Source organism: Vipera berus (assembly GCF_964194415.1).
Source record: "Vipera berus genome assembly, chromosome: 1".
NCBI lineage: Eukaryota > Metazoa > Chordata > Lepidosauria > Squamata > Viperidae > Vipera > Vipera berus.
The window spans coordinates 303,251,322-303,263,652 of record NC_138202.1 but is presented as its reverse complement, the minus strand read 5'-3'; positions in this window follow the sequence as shown (position 1 = coordinate 303,263,652).

Sequence of the window (12,331 nt, the reverse complement as noted above, 5' to 3'; positions counted from 1 at the left end):
CTCGTGTTAGTGCATTACTGTTTGCCTAAAAGTCCCAGTACAACTTCCACTGTGTATTAATAATACTCTGTTAAACAAACCATTTTTTCAACAACAATATTTCCTAACACTGTCCCCATTGTTTAGTTTAAATGTTCCTCCAGAAAAGCTGTGAATTTATTGCCAAGTAACTCAGTCCCTTTCTTGGATGGATGCAGACCATCTCTTTTGTACATTTTTTCATTGGACAAGCTACAAACATCGTGACTAATATAACCAAAGCCTTCTCCTTTACACCACTCCTTTAGCCACATATTAAATTCTGCTATACGCTGGCCTTTTTCATTTTGCTCCTTATACACTGGTAAAACCTCTGAAAAAGTAAGCCTATAGCCTATTCTGCTAAGTTCCTGCCCCAAGCTCTGGAAATCATTCTGCACAGAGAGTACATCTTTTTGGGACAGATCGTTAGAGCCAAGATGTACAATAGCCTCCACATCACAGTCCTTGCTGGCATTCTTGATTATTTTAGAAATACGCTTCTTGTCCCTACTGGCAGTAGCACCTGGAAGACACCTGACCTCTTTCGAACCCTCTGTGTCCTTTCCTAAATTTACATCCCTTATAATTGAATCACCAACCAGAAGGTGGCTTCTCTTTTTGGATGCCTTTCTGTTCTTGCATGACTGGTGTGTAATACCAGATTTGCACTTCTCCCTGTCGAAATCAAGTTTTTCATCTTGGACCACAATTTCCTGCTTGAGTTATTATCACAGATACCTTTACCTGTCTCATTAATGTCCCTATTAAGGTCAGAAAGGGCACTGTATCTGTTGTGCAGGGACACAGCGAAAGCTTTGTGTTTATGGTTCACAGTTCTCACCCTGCCAGATCCCACGGTTGTCCACACTGCCCTTCTCCTGCAGGATCTTTGTGGTAGAGGGGGCTGATAGCACGGAGGCTCATAGGGTAGAAGGGCTGAACTGGACACCTAATTTCTGACTGAAGAGGACAGATTACAGACCCTAGATAAATAATCTGTCCTTGTAGACTAGTGATTTGTTTACAGATAGGACAGTTTCCAAGTTTGAAAAGGGTACTGTGAAAGACAGCTGCAAAACAAGTGTTGCACTGAACTAAGCCAGACATTCTTAGATACAAAGAATCTCAGATGCACTTGTCCTGAATGTACCGCTGCTGTTTTCGATTTTTACTTATATAATTCGCGTGCCATTAGGCGTGCGGGCCGCTACTTTTTTGGTGCAGCCTTTCCAAAACTTACAGAATGTAGCACTTCCCAGCAGCTCTGAACAGTTGAAATTCTGCTGAAAAGCGATGGAGATCCAGTCAAGGCCCCAAATACAGTTCAAATACAATGCAAACCAATCAGGGCCCCAGCTACTTTTTTGGTGCAGCCTTTCCAAAATTTACAGAATGTAGCACTTCCCAGCAGCTCTGAGCAGTTGAAATTCTGCTGAAAAGTGATGGAGATCCAATCAGGTTCCCAAATGCAGTTTAAATACAATGCAAACCAATCAGGGCCCCAGCTACTTTTTTGGTGCAGCCTTTCCAAAACTTACAGAATATAGCACTTCCCAGCAGCTCTGAGCAGTTGAAATTCTGCTGAAAAGCAATGGAGATGGAGTTTCCAATTTCACTTTGTACTTGTAAAACCCAGGAAGCTGGAATTATCTGCATCCTGTAAACTGGAAAGACTATGCTCCATCTTGCATGCAACTGTGGCCTTCAAGGTCAAATCCACACACAACAATTTGCCTTCGTCTTTCAGATTAGTTTAGGCCATCAACCACAGTACATACCAATAAAATAAAAAAGGTGCCATCAAATTTCAAACTTAAACTATCATGGAAGTTAAGAAAGATAAAAAGTACTATAGATGACTGGACCCAAATATTTTTAAATATGTGCAGAGACTGCAACCCAGGCTTCTGCAATTATGCATTTGCTGATAGATTTATATGGAATTTGGGGATAAATTGCTGAAAGGATAGAGGATAATAGCAAGCATTTTGTGTCTAGCAGGACAAGAAGAAAAATCTATGTGGTTTACAAATAGCTCTTTTCTGCAGGAATACTTTATAATGAGATAAAGGATAGGAAGGTGGAAAAAGGAGTGACCCAAGTTCTCACAATGCTGTCCCTTCCTAGTAGCTGTTAGTTAAAATTAATCCTTTTTGCCATTTCAGTGGCAATTCTGGAAATGAATGGCATCCTTACAAATACAAATCTGACTCCTGGTGTTTCAGTTGCTAAATCCCTACTACTGACACTTTCAGCAGAGAAAATTACATGAATTACATAAAGGCTGGTTGTTCTTTGTATCGATTCCACCACAGAAAATCTGACACCCAATTGGCCACACTCACCCAATGGGCCACGCCCACCCAGCACCCGATGATATATAAGTGGGTTTGGGGTTGCAGTTTGGGCACTCGATCTCTAAAAGGTTCACCATCACTGTTCTAGATATTTTGGGATGATAATGCCCCCCACCTTTCCCAGATGGTGTTCCTAAGACATCAAGGGAGGCATCCAATCAGTTCAATTCCTATGAAGCATTAACTTTCTGATCTGAATTGCTGCTTGATATCTTTGCTATAGACAGACTCTTCTGTTTAGCTGTATTTAAGGGCTTTCAGAAACTGAAAGGAAAAATTGGCTCCCATTTTTTTCAATCTCTATTCTACTTTAGCAGCAAAGCAGGATAGAAGTTCTGTCTTCATTAGAAGAAGGAGGGAGGAAAGTGGTGAAATGGAGAATGTCTCTATGGGTGCCCATTACTGGTAGTAGAACTGAAAGTGTCATGCTGTGGTTCTCCAGTTCCATGTAGGGAATGCTCTGCTGGATCAAAGAACAACCATTTTCCTCCAGACAGGAAAGAGGTACAGGGAGAGTAAATGCTTTGATGCATAATCTCTGACCTAATTACTTCTGTAGGAGCTGAGGATTCAAGCTGGCTGAGGAATTCTAAGAATTGATGACTATACTTCTTAAAGTTGCCAAGTTTGAAAAATGATGGTCTATGTTATGGCACACTGGCTGAGGAATTCTGGGAGTTGAAGTCCACAAGTCATAAAAGGACGAAGTTTGAAGACCCCTGGTCTATGACATCATCAGATGACCAATATGGAACATGTGAGGTCATTGCCTCTAATCTTTCTTCAATAGGAGGCACCTCAACTGCCTGTTCCAGTTTGTTCTGGGAGAAGCTGGAAAATAACATTTTAGAAGTGGAAGTAGAAACCCAAGCACAGGATGCTATTAAGCCTTGAACAAGATCAAGAGAGCAAGAACTAGAGAGACTTCATTATGGTATTTTAATGCAGGTCTTGGGGTAAGTATCAAATCTTGGAAATTGCAAAAAGGTTTTCTATCCCTCCCCCCATTGAAAATGAGTTCATGAAGGTGGAATATCTCTGAATGATTTGGAATGATTGTTCCTAGGTTTCTGAGTTGCCTTTTATACAATAAAGTGCCTATGATAAATTGCCTAGGTAATTGCCTTTTATCTCACAATTGTTTAAATTTATTCTCCTTTTTATTGCTTTCCCAGTCTCTTTAGTTTCTCTCTTAGTTGCCTCCATGATGGGTCTGAGGCAAGTTGAAGGTGGCATCCATTTGTGTTAGTGTTTTTCAAATTTGGCAACTTTAAGATGTGTGGGCTTCAACTTCCAGAATTTCCCAAATGGCACAAAGTCTACACATCTTAAAGTTGCCAAGTTTGAAAAACACTGACTTATGCCCTCTAAACATGGGTGCTAAAGCACCTCCAATCCAATGTAAACAGCTTATATAGAACCCTACATTACAAAATATTTTTGCATAATTTTACTATGATTCGTCCAACATTGATTATTTCAAATTCAGAGTTTTCTTGCCTTTTAAGCTGCTAAAGTGCATTTTACAGTGGCCACATTAAGATTATTCAGGTCCTTATATAGTTCCAGGACTGTATAAACAGCTCACTTTCAACACTTGCTGTAACAGAGAGAAAAACATTAAAGATAAAGATAAATAATGAGAAAAAAATATAATTATTAGGTCACATCCTAAACTTGCTTAGTCTGTCTTTTTTGGTAATACAAAAAGTAAGCATAAAATGTAAAGCCAATGTACTAATTAACATAATGGACACACACAAGGAATAGGCAATCAAGACTGCGTAGAGTCACCTAAAAATAACTGGCTATATACTGTATATAACGAAGAAATAAAATGAAGAATTTTTTTAAAAAACCACTTTGATTTTTGAAGAAGAAATGACTGACTGAAGATGGCTCCATGTTTCGTAGAGCTGAAAATTGCAGCTAAGAACATGGAGACCGATTGGCTCCTTTGACCATCTCTGGAGAAAGAGAAGATGCCAGATTGCCCATGTGGCACTCTGTACGGTTGCTCCTCCTGAGGAGATTGGAAAGCAGCGCTCTGCAGAGGTTGGGAGGATCAGGATACAAAGGAATCTGCCATCTTTGCTCCAGTTGCAGACAGTGCTTTCAAAGGACATTAAACACTGAGTGAGTGCCTTCAGTCCTTAATATAAGAAAAATAAAACTGTTATCTTTAAAAGCTTTATGAATTCAAAATGAACAGCAAAAAGCAAGACAAGATTAAGGGCTCAGAACAAGTTGGAATATTTGATGTTGAATATTAAGATTTTAAAGAATAAATGCATCTTCATGGGAAAGAAAAGTTATTTTCAATATTTGGAGACCTAATAGAATAAGCAACTTATAACAGTGTTCAGAGGTATTGTTGAAGAATGGCAATGGGATTTTGAACCGACTTCATCAACTTTGTTTTGTGTTTATATTCCCAGAAGAAACTGCCAAACTAGAAGAAGCTGCTATAGAAAAAGTTGTGGAACAAAACCTGTCTGAAATTATTATAGAGAACAATATGAACAACTATTTGTCACTGGATATGAAAAAATAGAACCAGGCTTTAAAAATAAAGACAGAAATAAAAATGCCAATTCAACAGAGTAATTGGAATCATTTTTTTCATGCTGTTCTTACAAAACAGTCTTCTTGAAGGAATTTGAAACAAGGAATCTTTTTATGTTCATTTTTGCTTTCTTGAAACTTTTATTCTTTCTATTTCCTTTCTTTAATTATATTATCTTTTTTAATATTATATTTAAAACTATTGATTTTTTCCCACCAGGCAGAGAAAAATAGAAAAACAGAAAAAAATAAGAATACGGTAAAGAAATGAAAAATGTAAAGGAATGATTTCCCCTTTATCACAAATATAAACATTTTAGTAATTTATCATCTTCTCTTAAATTACAAAAATGATCTCTTCTTCCCATATCCCATCTCTTATCTATAAACAAATCCCTAAAGCCTCACCATTTCAGTCCTTATGTCAGCAAAAGTCCATTAAGGATTATCAGTGATAACTAATGTATTAAACCTTGATCAAATAAACCCCAACGTTTTGGGCACCAGGGACCGGTTCTGTGGAGAAAGATTTTTCTGCAGACCAGAGGGGGCGTGGTTTTGCATGCTGCCTGCATCCAGCGGATGGGGCTTCACTTGTTTGTGTGGTCCGGTTGCTGGTATGCCATGGCCCAGTGCCAGTCCATGAACCAGGGGTTGGGGACCCCTGAAATAAATCACCTTTCTATTCCCATATACTTCTAACAATCTTGATTTTTAGTCTCTTCAAATAATGTCCCAGAACTTGATTCACTTTCATTTTTCTTTATTCCTTCTCACAGATTTCCTCAAAGTTTTAACAAGCCTCTTTTGCAAATCTAATATAGGAAAATTATCCAGGTCATTTTCTTGGTTTGCTATTAGTATGTCCCTTTTAATTAGTAAAACATTAGCCTCTCTCTCTCTCTCTCTCTCTCTCTCTCTCTCTCTCTCTCTCTCTCTCTCTCTCTCTCTCTGTGTGTGTGTGTGTGTGTGTATGTTTGTGTGTGTGTGTCCAGCATACCATCTTTTCCATGTAGGTCATATTTTTAAATCCACTTTCAGATCAGTCTCAGTCTTTTCAGGTGAAACTTGTTCCCCTTCCATAACAGCTTTTAAACACTATCTGTAGAGGAAGCCACTCTTAAAATTAAACTGCTGGGTCTATTGTTCAAAAATATATCCTTTGTTATATCCAATGTTAAAACATCTTGCTTTATTTTATATTTGTAAATTGAGTTTGTGTGTTCCCCTTTAATTCTCATCTTTAGTGCCTTCTAGCTCCCTCTAGTGCCACAGGCGGCATGCAGACCCCTCTCTGTGGGCATGTGTGCCGTCACCCCAATCCTAGGCCTTCAGTCCTGTCCATGAGCAACCTGTATCAAAATCTCCCCGGGCAAGGGCTTTTTAAGCTGGGTTTTATAAAACCTTTTCGCTTTAGGCTTCTGCCGCCATGTGCAAAAAAAAAAAAGTTCAATCAAGCAATCAATTTCAACTTCCCATGGAAAAAATAAAGATCTCCCAAAGTTGGAATTGATTGATTGAACTTTATTTTTAGTCCCACACAGCAGTAGAGGAAGTGACACATCAGAGCTGGAAAGAAAGTGCCGCGTGGGGGTGGGGGGAAGTGGTGGGAGTAGGGCGCTCTGTGCAGGGGGTGGGGCAGCGATAGGAGGACGCTCCGTGCGGGAGGGTGGAGCAGAGCTGCGGGAGCAGGGTGCTCCATGCAAGGAGTGGAGCAGGACCTGTGCATGGATTGCAGAAGCAACACGGCGGTGCTAGCATGGTGGTAGACCAGTTGCTTCCCTCCCCCTGCCAGACACCTGTCGAAGCTGCACAGGGTAAGATGGCTACGCCTGCCCCCACCCAGAGATATCATCCCCAAACATCAGGAGATTGAAATTTACCTTAAAATACAACCCAAATCTCTGTACAGAAAGAAATTGCTAAGGAAAGCAGATAAAATGTTTCACAATGAGAACAAATGCATCAGACTACCTCCAGGCTACCATATCATCCCAATCCTGGATTTACTCACAGAAATTTAAGCCCACCATGTCTGATCTTAATGAAATTAGGTCCTGGCACACTCAATTAAAAGTTTATGTTTTAGTTACTGCAGCCTCCCTCTTTGACAAATCTTTCACTAAATTCCTTCTTGCTGATCTTGCAATTACTTCTGGCTTTGCAATCAATAACATTTAATTTCACCAGGTTTCATAAACAAGGCTGACAAAATACAACAACTCTATAATCAGATAAACACCCCAAAGGCAGAGCTGGGTAGATACTGATCCGAACTGCAATGCCAGTCAGTAATCTACCTTGCATCATGACACGATCAACCATATCTAACCAAAAATTAGACAGAGAAGGTCCACAAATCATGACATGTTCAGAGTTATAAAAATCCAAGTGTCAGGCACAGTCTATTCAAGGACTATTTGGAAAAGGAGGAAGGAAAGGAGTGTTACAAAGCTCTTTCAAAAACAGCTATTTTCTATAGTGTAATTTCCCCTCAAGGAAAACATTCCTTGTAGGACCAAAGAATATCCAGTCAAAGTGGAGACTTCAAACTGTAATGCATGGGGAAGTTCCAAAGTTTGCTAAGTGTTGTTTGCTGTACAGTCCATGTGTAAAAATCTGCATTTCAGTTTACAAGACTAGATTGTGTTCAAGATCAGAATAGGGTCCATACTCTATTCTAACAAAGAAATTTGTTTATTATTTATTTATTATTTATCATATTTAGAAATCACCTAATATTATAATAAAAACAGTGAAAAGCAAGGATAACATAGTCAAAATGTAAAAGGTGAGGGAAGGGCTACAGAGTGCTAACTAGCCCCATGGCTGCGTGCTGTTTGCAGGCCCAGAAGTGAATCAGCAATGCCAGATTTTCAAAGGTTTGTGAAGGGACAGCAGACTGGGGAACTGCCTCACCTCCAAAAGAGAAAGCTCTTTCTGCTTCATTCTCAGTTCCATTCCTTTACAGCCGAGCTTGTCACTTTAACGAACAGAATTGTTAGCTCAAAGTTGTGCTTCATTTACAAGGTTCAATCCCTGGCTAATCTAGAAAGAGTTGTGACATCTCCTGTCTCAGACCGTAGAGCAGTGTTTCTCAACTCTAGAAACTTTAAGATGTGTGAACTGGTTGGGGAAATCAGGGAGTTGAAATCCACATATCTTAGAGTTGCTGAGGTCGAGAAACTTTGCTCTAGAGAACTGCTGTTAGAAACATGGAAGGGAGGGGTGGCAAGTGGGATCTGCATAGCAATCCAATGTACTCACAGCCAGCAAGAACATATGAGTATCTGCTCGGACTGCCCACAAATTGGTAGCATCCCAATGAGTAAGACTTCCTTTCCCTAAAACATTGCCTCTGATATCATTTAACCTGACATGGTAGGTCTGGAACTAGAATCAGACCATCATCACTACCATCACTATCACTATCCAATCCTGCTGTAGAGAAAGTGTGAGGTTTAGATCCCACATTGATTCAGGGATTGTGCTAGATGATTTCCCAAATCCCTCCCAATCTAATGAACCTAATTTTCCTCAATAGTCCTCCATACTTCTGCATACTTCTATGTTATGAAATCAGAATGCTGAGCAGGTCTCCTCCATTTTAAAATGAATCCAAGTCATTTCCATGCCTCAGAGTAACACACTGACTTTAAATTAATGACCTTAGATAATAATCACATGAAACAGGCACATTTGAAAATCCCCCTTCTCCTGAACTTGGATCTAACTGGAGAAGTAACTGTTTTCTCTCTGCAAGAGCAACCACTTCAACAACCCAATTTCCCTTACCCTTATGGCCATGGCAGCAGAAGAAAGCAAGGGGATCAAGAAGCCTCATGGAATGATACAGCTCTAATGCCGTCACAAAGCCTCTGTTCCCAAGAAAGTTATTTAGGGACCGTGTGCCTGACCATTTCAACAGAACTTACCTTGATAAAAATGTAAAAGTGGCACACATGGACTTTCCAGCTGGATAGAAGAGCTCTTTATCCCAAACTCACTGATGCAGGCATGAAAGAGATCCTTGTTGATCCCAGTCTCTCACAGCAACTGTTGTCATGGTTATAAATCATTTCTTATTGCCCTCCCTGGTCAGTAACAGAATATTAAGAATGGATTTACTGGGTGAGCACCCTCAGGCTGAAAGTTGATAGTAATAGATTCTACTCACTTTTATTGCCAGTAATATATATAAGAAAAAGATATAATGGAAAGTAGACCAACAGTTCAGCATCTACAGACATATGAATGAAGAAGCCTATGTGCTGCAGTTGTTATTCCATGAACAGAAGCAACACAATTGGTGAGGGAAATGAAAGAAAAAAAATACACGTGTTCTATGAGACACATAAAGTAAGTTTTTATTTTATCGCAGTGAGTGAATGGGTAGCTGCCTAATTTGATTACATGTGAAGGAAAACTTAACCATGGGGGATGTCATCTGGTGTTCTTTATCTTGTACTTTGAAGAAATGAAATAGAACTGAACAATAATACTCAAAGGGCATAGAAAACATGAAGATAATCATGTGTGTTCTGATGTTAAGGGAAATCTAGAATTTCGGGGAAGCCTATCAGTATTGACATTTGTGCTGTGCTCTACTCCTTTGGAAGGAAGGAAGGACACCTCAAGCAGCCACTAGTGCTATTCTGTACATTTTGTGTACCTTATAGAGCAGTTGCACCTGGAAGAGTAGGTATACAATAAAGGGAAAGGTGGAGATGGTCATCTGAGTGAATTCCAACAGCAAGGACAAAAAAGTTGGATGGGAAGCAGGGACGACTACAGAAGAGGGTCAAAAAAGTTGTGGTAGACAGTGGATGGATTGGATATAAAGCCCTAGCTTTTTGAATGTGCATCAAGTGTGCTATGTTGCATTTTGTTTTAGTTTTACTAGCCTGACTAATATCTTGGATTTTAAAAAATATTATCTTTTAAAATATTTCCCCTATTACATTTTCTTAAAGTAACATTATTGTGCTAAGAAAAGGAGGGTGGAGCAGTTCCTAAAATAATTTGAAGCAAGCCCTGACTTTACTACCAAGATCGGACATACTTGGAAGGAAGCTGAGATTCACACTCCATGTGAAAATCCATGTGGATTTTGCACTGGCAGAACCACCTGATAATGTGAATGTAGTGCAGACACTAAATAATGCTTTGAAAACATTACACCGGTCTAACATTTTTACATCCCAAAGGAATCTGCTCACCTTCCTACTCTCACCTGCAGAGTCTCTGCACTAGCCAGGATGATTTCCTGACAAATTAAGCTAACAAGTATAAATATGAATTAGTCAGTAGCAGCTTCTTAAAATAAAAGCCCTTGTGGTCAGTCTCAATGTAGGTTGCATCCATAAAAAAGTGATTTGCACATAATTACAATGATGGATGAATACAGAAGTATTCAAGGGAAGATTAACCTACCCTGCTACCATCCCCCACTCCCAGAAGAAAGTTAAGATCCTTGCTTTTTCATTCTGGATGGCTTATGGTGATTTCAGGTTATGTAATTATAAAACCAGTGGGACACTGTCTGCTTGTGACCAGAGATCCCATTGCATTTGTCTCTCCCATGTGTCGTGTTTCCGATAGATGAGACCAGTAGAAATAAGAACTCCGAGGAAATTGCTTTCCTCAAAGAACACATTTAATGGCTACATAGTATCTGCACGAACAAAGGTGAAACCAAGACTGAAAGTTCCCCCGCAAGGTTACAAAGTAACAAGTTGAACTCCCCATCCCAGTAGTGTGTCATAAATCACAATCCCCAATTAACTACTTTGGTGGGCTTTCTAACAATAGCTTCAGCCTGCCAAAAACTTAGGTAACCTGACCTTGGTTCCCACAGAACAATTTATTGTTATGTATAAACTAAAAGAATACATCTCCCCCCCTCCCATTACTGGGGCAACCGAAAATGAAGTGAAAATGGCTGCAGCCAAATTTGGTTGAAGGTTGACACCATGTGGTTTATAGCTATGTACACCCCCAGAGTCCCATTTATTCAGCTAGGATGGTGCTACTCAGAAGAGAAGCACCAGGGAATTAGGCACTTACATAAAATAAATATCAGTTCGGAGGTAAGGAAAAGGGGCAAAATCTGTTAGGCAGAGTAATCCTCTTCTTATTTGTTTGTTTCTTTTATCTGATGCCTTTAGATTATGAGGAATGGGGGTGGGGGAAGCAATATTTGTAGAACAGGAGAGTATTAAATTGAGCAAAAGATGAACCAGTTGTGGAAGATTAGAGTTCCATGAAGGTAGCACACAAAGGACCTAGTTGGTAAGAGAGAACATGTGGTTCTTTGTACAGATGCGGGTAAACGGTAAGTGCTGCTCTAACAAGTAAAAACACCAGAACATCAGCAGCTGCAAAGAATGAGAAAAAGAATGCCTTTGAATTGAACATTTATGAGTAAAAGAAGCTCAAGCAATTTTGAAGTCTCCACAAGAATCTCTGCAAGATTCTTTAATTCCAGGTCTGACATCTCCTTCCCTTGTTCTTCGTGCACGCAATATATGTAGAGTAAGACTTGGCTGACAGGTAAAAATAACAGAAAAACTCATAGTTTGTTTTATTTGTGAAGATACTGGCATTTCTGAATAAAGCTGAATAAAGTTCCGGAGTAGGACATTTTGGGTTCTTGCTTAGGTTCTGCAACAGGGTAGTTTCCCTGTTGGGGTTCAATCTCTGTCCTGTTCTAATGACTAAGCAAGTGCAGGTATTCCAAACTTTGAGTAATTGTAGAAAAGTAAGTCAATGCAATCTATAGGTTTCGATTACTGCCAGTTACAGAAGCCAAATACATACTTTCTTATTCATTAGTTCTCAGAGCAGGCAGATCCCGAATTAAGATCCAGGATCCCTGCTATCACCTGAAAATTCCATGTAAGGTTTTTATCTTGGTGAAGAATTTTGCTTCTTATACACTAAATATTATGCATTGCCTCTATCCTATTCCTATATAGGAAGTTTTAAAAGTATGTCTGATTTTTTATTTTAACACTTTAATGTCCTACATTACTCAATACAGCCCTACATGGCATGGGTCCGGATTACCTATGGCAGCACCTGCTGCCGGCATCAACTTCCCTCCGTCCAGTGCGCTCCCACAGAGTGGGCCTCCTCAGGGTGCCTCCGATCAGAGAATGTCGATTGGTGGCCCCCAGGGGGAGGGCGTTCTCTGTGGGCGCGCCAGACCTGTGGAACCGCTTGCCGGTTGAGCTCCGGATGGCTCCCGACCTTCGCTCCTTCCGGCGCGATTTAAAAACTTATTTATTTGAACAATCTGGCCTGGTCTGATGGGTTTGGGGTTGGATTTAGTTTTAACACAGTTTTATTATTGTATTATATTGGGCATAATTATTTAATTCTTTTTA